The 8,238-nt window shown below is 39.6% G+C and overlaps 1 non-coding gene and 1 pseudogene across 1 annotated transcript; both read left to right on the plus strand.

Moving 5' to 3' along the window:
• Positions 1-5,263: 5,263 nt before the first annotated feature.
• On the plus strand, positions 5,264-5,419 carry LOC148814471 (U4 spliceosomal RNA; annotated as a pseudogene).
• A 2,117-nt stretch (positions 5,420-7,536) lies between these two features.
• Positions 7,537-7,678, plus strand: LOC148814472 (U4 spliceosomal RNA). Its single transcript, XR_016086153.1, has one exon. It is a non-coding gene; the product is annotated as a U4 spliceosomal RNA (small nuclear RNA).
• The last annotated feature ends 560 nt before the right edge of the window (positions 7,679-8,238 follow it).

An 8,238-nucleotide genomic window follows, 5' to 3' on the forward strand; every position in this document is an offset into this window, starting at 1 on the left:
ACCAACACACAGATAGACATCTCATTAAGTTTGCTGATGACACAGCCCTGGTCAGTTTATTAAAGGACACAGAATACCATCATGGGCCCATTCTTAATGATTTTACTAACTGGTGCAAGACGTTCTCCCTAAAATTAAAGGTTTCAAAAACAAAGGAACTGGTTATTGATTTTAGGAAAAATACCACACCCCCTCAACCCACTACAATTGATGGTCAGTTTGTTGAAATTGTCGATGACTATAAGTACTTGGGACTGGTCATTGACAAAAACCTAAAATGGGACAAATGTTGTGACACTATCTGTAAAAAAGGTCAACAGAGACTCTTCTTTCTTAGAAAACTCAGATACTTTAGGTAGATAAAACTATCCTTTTCACTTTTCTACAAATCATTCATTGAAAGTGTCTCAACATACTGCTTCACTTGTTGGTTTGGCAACATAAGTACCGGTAATTGTAATAGACTGGGTAAATTAGAGAATATAAGTGGCAAAATAATCGGGAACAATCAAATCAATGTAAGCATCCTTTACAAACAGAGGGTGACTAAGAAAACTAAAAGCATCAGGGAGTGTGTGTGTCACCCCCTCTATTGTGAATTCACACTTCTCCCATCTGGGAGACGCCTCTGTGCCTCCAGGTGTAAAACCAACAGACTTAGGAAATCTTTCATTCCCACTGCAATTACATTCTTAAATAATTTAAAGTAACTACCTTGTCTCTTGTTTCTTCTCTCCTGTAACACTGCTGTATTCTCTTCCCTTTTGATGATGTGTATTTGTCATCGTGTTGTGTTGTGTTTGACTGCCATAAAACAAATTTCCCCTAGGGGACAATAAAGCTTGAGTTTAAATAATGAAGTGCAACACATATAGCCACAGAAATTGCATAACACTTACATTTATACTATTGCTGACATCAACATTGGGTATATATTAAACTTGAAATAGCCATGGGTTTGTTTGCTGGTCTGAATTATCTCTCTTCGAATCTCTATCATTTGTCAATTGAAACATGTTCAGATTCAAGCCTACAGAATTTGATTAATAGGGAATATAATATGGAATCGTTTATCTAAAGAACTTAATAATGATATAATTATTTTCATGTACTGTAGCTCAAATTATCACAGTAGTACTGTGATATTAATCAAATTCTAAAAGTATGCTTTTGCTGACTGCGATGATGTGCATAGTCGCAGAAAACTTAAAACTATAAATTTTTATGAAGAATATAAACTTAATATAGTCAGAAGGAGCACGTAAAAATGTTTCTAAAATAACCACGTAGACTTTGATTTTTAAAAATGTTTAGGAAGAATGTTTAGGAAATACATATATTTAGATCTTTAAATTTATATTTTTATTAATTTCTTTAGATACGTGATTCCATATTATATTCCCAAATAATTAAATTCTGAAAAGTATGGGTTTCTTTTACTGCAATAATGAGAGCAAGTATTCATGGAAAATGGTAATCACTTAATTCACTTAACTTTGAACGTTTTGTGATATTTAGAAATACCAACAAATTCAATATAGTGTAGATAATATTTATTATCAGTAATAACAACAGTAGTAGCAGCTTGAAATTATTCGTTGTTATTAATAAATGATTTATATAGCTAGTAGTATTACTGTATTCCACTTTCTTTGTTAACACGTTTTTATTTTAATTTGACTCATTCATGCATGATGAACTATGAGAGAGCGATAGATGGAGGTTTCTTGTCAAAACAACATTCCCCAGAATGCAGTGGGAAATTGGCATTTTACTCCTGATGGTAACTGTAACAAATTGTCATGTTTCACATCCTTGCGAAACAATCATGACATTCTAATCCAATCTAAGGTTTGATGTTTTTTTTTTATTTTGAAACCATGATTAACCATGTTAAGAGCTTCAGTTTTAAACTGTCATTAATAATATCTTAAGTGTCGCATTAAAATTGGAATGTTCTTCCAAGTGTAAAAAGAGGCGATACACAATGTGTCTCCTTTATACATTTTCAGTTTACAGACCGTCCAAGATAATTTTTTATGAATAATATCTTCCATATCGCATTAAGTCATACTTTTCAGAATTTAATTATTAGGAAATATAATATGGAATCACATATCCATATTATCACATAAAGAAATTAATAATGATATTAATTTAAGGATCTACATATATGGATTACTGTATTCCACTTTCTTTTTAAACACGTTTTATTAGTACCCGAATTCCAGCGGGTGAGAAAGAGACAGAAAAAAGTTAATCCTGTTTTTTATGGTCTGTAGCTCAATCCTGCTTAACTAAAAATTAGACACAAGAAGAGTATTATCGGACAACGTTTTGAGGTTCTGGTGGAATTTCTCTGTAAACTGAAGACTTATAGAGGAGACACGTTGTGTATCTCCTCTTTGTACACTTGTACGAACATTCCAATGTTAAATTGACAGGGAAGATATTATTAATAACCTTTTAAATCTGAAACTGTTAACTACTTCACACCTGCATGTCAAGATCATGGTTTCAAAATAAAAAAAAAACATCAAACCTGACTGGATGAGAACGTCATGATTGTTTAGCAAGGATGTGAAACGTGATAATAATGTGCTGACTGGCACGAAACATTCCCTCCAATTTTTAATCATTCTGTGTCCAAATCAAAATGGGTGAGAGAGAGTAGGAAGAGACGCAGAAAAAAGTGTATCCTGTCTTAATTTCAAATTATTTTTTACCTTCATTTTTTTACTTTATATTTTACTTATTTTTTGATACTCACATTCAACGTATATTTGAAAACATTCTTGTAAATTAATCTTTATACAAGATGTGGAAGAAGTGCAACATTATTACATTTCAAATTTTAATATTATTGATTACTAATCGTTTATACTAATACCTGACTTTTTTATTTAGATGTAAATAAAATATTGAATTAAGTGACATTCAGAAAAAACAATTTAGAATAGTCTGTGGTATTTGTATAGATGAATTATTTCTAAATGTTTTTAAAAAATAGAAGCTGTAGAAGGGTCTTTTCGGTTAGTGGACGGTGCGCTATTTTGTAAGCAACCTGCTAATCTGCTTAACACCTGTAGAAAACATGATTTTATTTCTGTACGGAATGCGTATTGCATTTACAAAATTAAAGTGTTTAAAATGTTTAAGAAGTAAACAGAACTTACAGCTTACACAAAGACTCTAAGCTGATCGCACGGAAGAAAAACCACCTGTTTTTCGTGCATAAAAACTGTTTTTAACTGATTTATATATACAAAGTCTTCTCGTGTTGATTTAAGTGTCCTTCTTTCAGTTGCATTGCATGACTAGCATGAAACAACTCGGAGATATTGTTATGATTTCTCTTTTATTATCGCATCTCTCAACTCGTTCACTTGTGATTATTCTGGAAATATTTTGACATGTTCCTTTTAACTCTGAGTTTGTAATGTTGGGCACTCTGAACGAGTTAAGCTTTGATGCAGTCCAAATAAATGTGTTTCCCTCAAGCTATACTATAGTGGCTTTAAAACTATACAGCATTCTATACGCGTTGTTTGCATGTGGCACATCTTTGTTCAAGTTTTAAAACTACAGTAAAACAAGTGTCACAGGATATGGGCCGTTGAGGCAGTAGCAGGCTGAGATTGACTAGGTTATGTTGATACCTCTAACTCAAGGGTGGCGACTGCAGTTATTCTAATGAATACAGTCTAGTAGGAAGACTCAGTAACAACGGAAACACCCAAGTCGTTCAGGAAGAAATTAGGTATCGATACTTGGAGCTGTGAGGAGTCACTGAGCCAGTTTTATCCAGACCAAGGGAGAAGGAGGGAGAGCTGGAGGGTGAACAGGTGATAAGGGACCATAACACCTAGCTCTACACTCACACACTCCTCAAACAACACACGCTTCCTCCTGGAAAATACTGGGCAAACCTGATTTTGACAGGGACAGTGGAAAACCCCCTAAGAGGGATTGGCTAAGGGGAAGAATTCCCGATTCCCACCGGACCCTGGAGATGACACAGGCAGCACAAGGGAAGCTGCAGAGTGCAAGACCACCGAGGTACTGTGCAGAGACTTCAATACCTGGAGGCAAGGAACTACTGGTTCAGTAACTGACGACCATGGGAGACATTGGCATTGGAACAGAGGTATTGTACAGAGACGTTTAACACCTGAAGGCGAGGAACAAGGAAACTGGCACAGCTAGCTGATTCAAACTGAGGGGAATGTAATACAGCCCGCAGAGGATTTCTATTGTTACCTGAACAGAGACTGGGGAAACTGGTGGTACCACTGTGGGCCATCAGAGACAACAGGTATAAAGTAGAAACGTTCAAGTGGCCTTTCTTCTGTATTTTACAAGAAAGACTGCTGCCCCTCTGCATTCATTATGACCCTGGGAAGGACCTTTTGCTGCTGCGAATGCTGTGTTTGGGTGATAGTGAATCTGAATGTAGTTGGAAAATAAAAAGGGCACTTATACAATATAAATGCTTGTCACTGGTCTGTGTGTGCATTGGTGATTCTGGGAGATAAACATTAATGTAGAGGGGGCCAAGCACCCCTTTTGTATTGCTAGGTGGTATAGTCGTACATGAGGCAGGAACATTCCTCGCCCATAGGGTTCTCTTTAGTGTGACAAATGCTCACGATATCAGAACCTGTCTCCAGGACTTGTGATGATCCCACTTATCACGAATAAATCATGATATTGATAGTTACTGTAGTTCGACGTTCATATGAGTTTCATGGCAGGATGGACTGTTTCCCCGAGAGTCATGAACCACAGCGGTATAGTACTGCAGTGAGATAGCACAATGCCTGCAAGACTACGTCACGCTAAACGCCACAGATTGTGTTTGTCCTTTCGTGTCAGTTGTCCTGCAGCTACAGGAAGTGGTACACAAACGTGCTTCAATGCTTTCAGGACGTTAGGAGTTGTTTACGCAGCATACGAGAACAGTACTTGTGACTTGAATGTAAACTGTATATGCCCGCCCCCTTTCATCTGTAGTGTATGTAGTGGGCGCAGCATGCCCTCGTCAATACTCTGGCATCTTGTATTACCAGGGTTGAATTTCTGCTGCTGTAAATGAGCAACGGCTTTGTCACAAGGCCCTTTGTTTCCGAACGAGACCTGGTCTGTCGTCAATTTCCTCAAAACCTTAAGCTATAAGAGGAAGACAAATATGAAGCATTACAGCATGCCATGAGATGATTGATAACGATTTCCATAGGATCCCAGCGGTTGCCTGGCAACCGTCAGCTTTGCGCAGTGGCAGTGTCGTAGCTTGTGAGGTTTAGCCGAGGCGTGATTATTGCTAGTTGAAAACTGTGCTTGCACTCGTTACAAAGTTGAACATAACTTTGCACGATCTGCTAGTTTTCAGTGGGTGGGCTTTATCAAATGGCTTTGAAAAGGGAACTGTGTTTCTTCTGGGGAAAACTCATCAGCACTGTCGTGCTTGTTTTCTGTGTGTGTATAGCCATCTTTTGAAGTGTACACAATTCATTCGAATTCATTGATTTCTCCAACTATCAAGGGTCTTATTTCAAGCTGCGATAAGCACTCCTTCAATGTAACAGATTTACTCCAGGGAAAAAGCAGTATGACACTGAGAGTTGTGAAAGCTTTCAGCATCTGTTTCAGACTGCGAGAAGTTACACATCCCACAGAATCCCGTACATGATTCCCCCCAATTCAGCATTGGTGCTTTCAAGAGGGTTTGTTTCATTAGCTGCATTCCTAGGTTCATTACAGTTTTCAACAGCATTGGAAAGTTCATTTTAAGCTATAATTGAAAATGTTCCACCACTGTGATGGCCAGGAATCGAACCCAGGTCAACTGCATGGAAAGCAGCTATGCTCACCACTATACCACCAACACACACGGCACCCTGCCCCTCAGAACACCATAAGAGAATACTCATGATATTGGAAGCTGTCTCCAGGACTTGTGCTGATGTCACAATAAGGTGAACCCTATGGGCAAGGAATGTTCCTGCCTCGTGTACGACTACGGCACCTAGCAACACAAACAGGGTGCTAAGGTCCCTCTACATTACCACAGCTTCTGTTTATTTCCTAGAATCACCAATGCACACACGGACCAGCGACAAGCATTTGTATTATATAAGTGCCCTTTTATTTTCTAATTACATTCATATTCACTATCACCCAAAAACACAATGAAAACAGCACTTGCAGCAGCAAAAGGTCCTTCGCAGGGTCATAATGAATACAGAGGGGAAGCAGTCTTCCCTGTAAAATAGTGAAGAGGGCCACACAAACATTTCTACTTAGTCACTGTAGTCTCTGATGGCCCACTTGAAGGAGAGGGATATTGCCCAGTCCTATTTCCCCAGTCTCCGTTCAGGTAGCAATAGAAATCCTCTGCGGACTGTATTACATTCCCCTCAGTTTGAATCGGCTAGCTGTACCAGTTTCCTTGTTCCTTGTCTTCAGGTGTTAAAGGTCTCTGTACAGTACCTCTGTTCCAATGCCAATATCTTCCGTGGTCGTCAGTTACTGAACGAGTAGTTCCTTGCCTCAAGGTATTAGATGTCTCTGCACAATTCCTCCATGGTCTCGCACTCTGCAGCTTCCCTTGTGCTGCCTGTGTCGTCTCCAGGGTAAAGTGGGAATCGGGGGCCCCCTCTGTTCTGTCTCAGGTGTTTTTATCCCTCTGCTTAGTCAATCCCTCTCAGGGGATTTTCCACTGACCCTGTCAGAATCGGGTTTGCCCAGTAATTTTCCAGGAGGAAGCTTGTGTTGTTTGAGGGGTGTGGTTTGACCATTGTTACTGACTGTTCCTGCTAGACTGCATTCATTAGAACAACTGCAGTCGCCACCCTTGGGTGAGAGGAAACACCATCCTGGAAATAAACATAACCTAATCAAACAAATCCTGCTACTGCCTCAATGTCCCACATCCTGCGACACTGATTCCACTGATTCCACTTATTGCGACTAAATCGTGATATTGATAGTTACTGTAGCTTGACGTTCATATGAGTTTCATGGCAGGATGGACCGTTGCCCCGAGAGTCATGAACCACAGCGGTATAGTATTGCAGTGAGACAGTACAATGCCTGCAAGACTACGTCACGCTAAACACCACAGATTGTGTTTGTCCTGTCGTGTCAGTCGTCCTGCAGCTACGGGAAGTGGGACAAAAACGTGCTGCAATGGTTTCAGAACGTTAGGAGCTGTTTATGCAGCATCCGAGAACAGTACTTGTGACTTGAATGTAAACTGTATGTGCCCGCCCCCTTTCATCTGTAGTGTATGTAGTGGGCACAGTACGCCCCTCGTCATTACTCTGGCATCTTGTATTACCAGAGTTGAATTTCTGCTGCTGAAAATCAGCAACGGTTTTGTCACAACGCCCTTTGTTTCCGAAGGAGACCTGGTCTGTCGTCAAATTCTTCAAAACCTTAAGCTATAAGAGGAAGACACATATGAAGCGTTACAGCATGCCATGAGATGATTGATAACGATTTCCATAGGATTCCAGCGGTTGCCTGGCAACCGTCAGCTTTACGCAGTGGCAGTGTCGTAGCCTGTGAGGTTTAGCTGAGGCGTGATTATTGCTAGTTGAAAATTTTTCCCAATACCCCGCTTCCGCCGATTTGCAATACAATCGGTGAAAGCAATGTTTGACAGTCTTGTGAGAGACTGAGCAAGGTGTTTCAAGACAGATGTTGTCACGGTGCCATCAGGGCAGAATGAAATGAGTTTATTTCCATTCACCAGAAATGCTCTTTAGCTCTTTGAGGGTTATGCAGGGAACAGCGTCTGTCGACATCACTTTTGAGTCAGTGCGAAACGTCGTGTGCAGTTGGTTTGATTTAATCTTGCTCATAGCGGCGTGCGGCTTTTGTCTGTGAAACGTTAATGTTCTGCTGCATCGTCGGCACGAGTGGAGCTTTTTAAACGTCTGTACTTGCTGTGCTCCATAAGACATCCATTGTCCAAGTTCGAAAGAGATTGTGGGATTTAGTGCAGCATTCACAAAACATACCTCACTCGACACGTTGAAAATAGGAATTAATTCTTCCTGTGCTTGCACTCGTTTCAAAGTTGAACATAACTTTGCACGATCTGCTAGTTTTCAGTGGAGGGGCTTTATCAAATGGCTTTGAAAAGGGAATTGTGTTTCTTCTGGGGAAAACTCATCAGCACTGTTGTGCTTGTTTTCTGTGTGTGTATAGCCATCTGACAAAACATTACTATTC

The sequence above is a fragment of the Atractosteus spatula genome, chromosome 27, assembly GCF_055471065.1.
Source record: "Atractosteus spatula isolate fAtrSpa1 chromosome 27, fAtrSpa1.hap1, whole genome shotgun sequence".
Classification (NCBI taxonomy): domain Eukaryota; kingdom Metazoa; phylum Chordata; class Actinopteri; order Semionotiformes; family Lepisosteidae; genus Atractosteus; species Atractosteus spatula.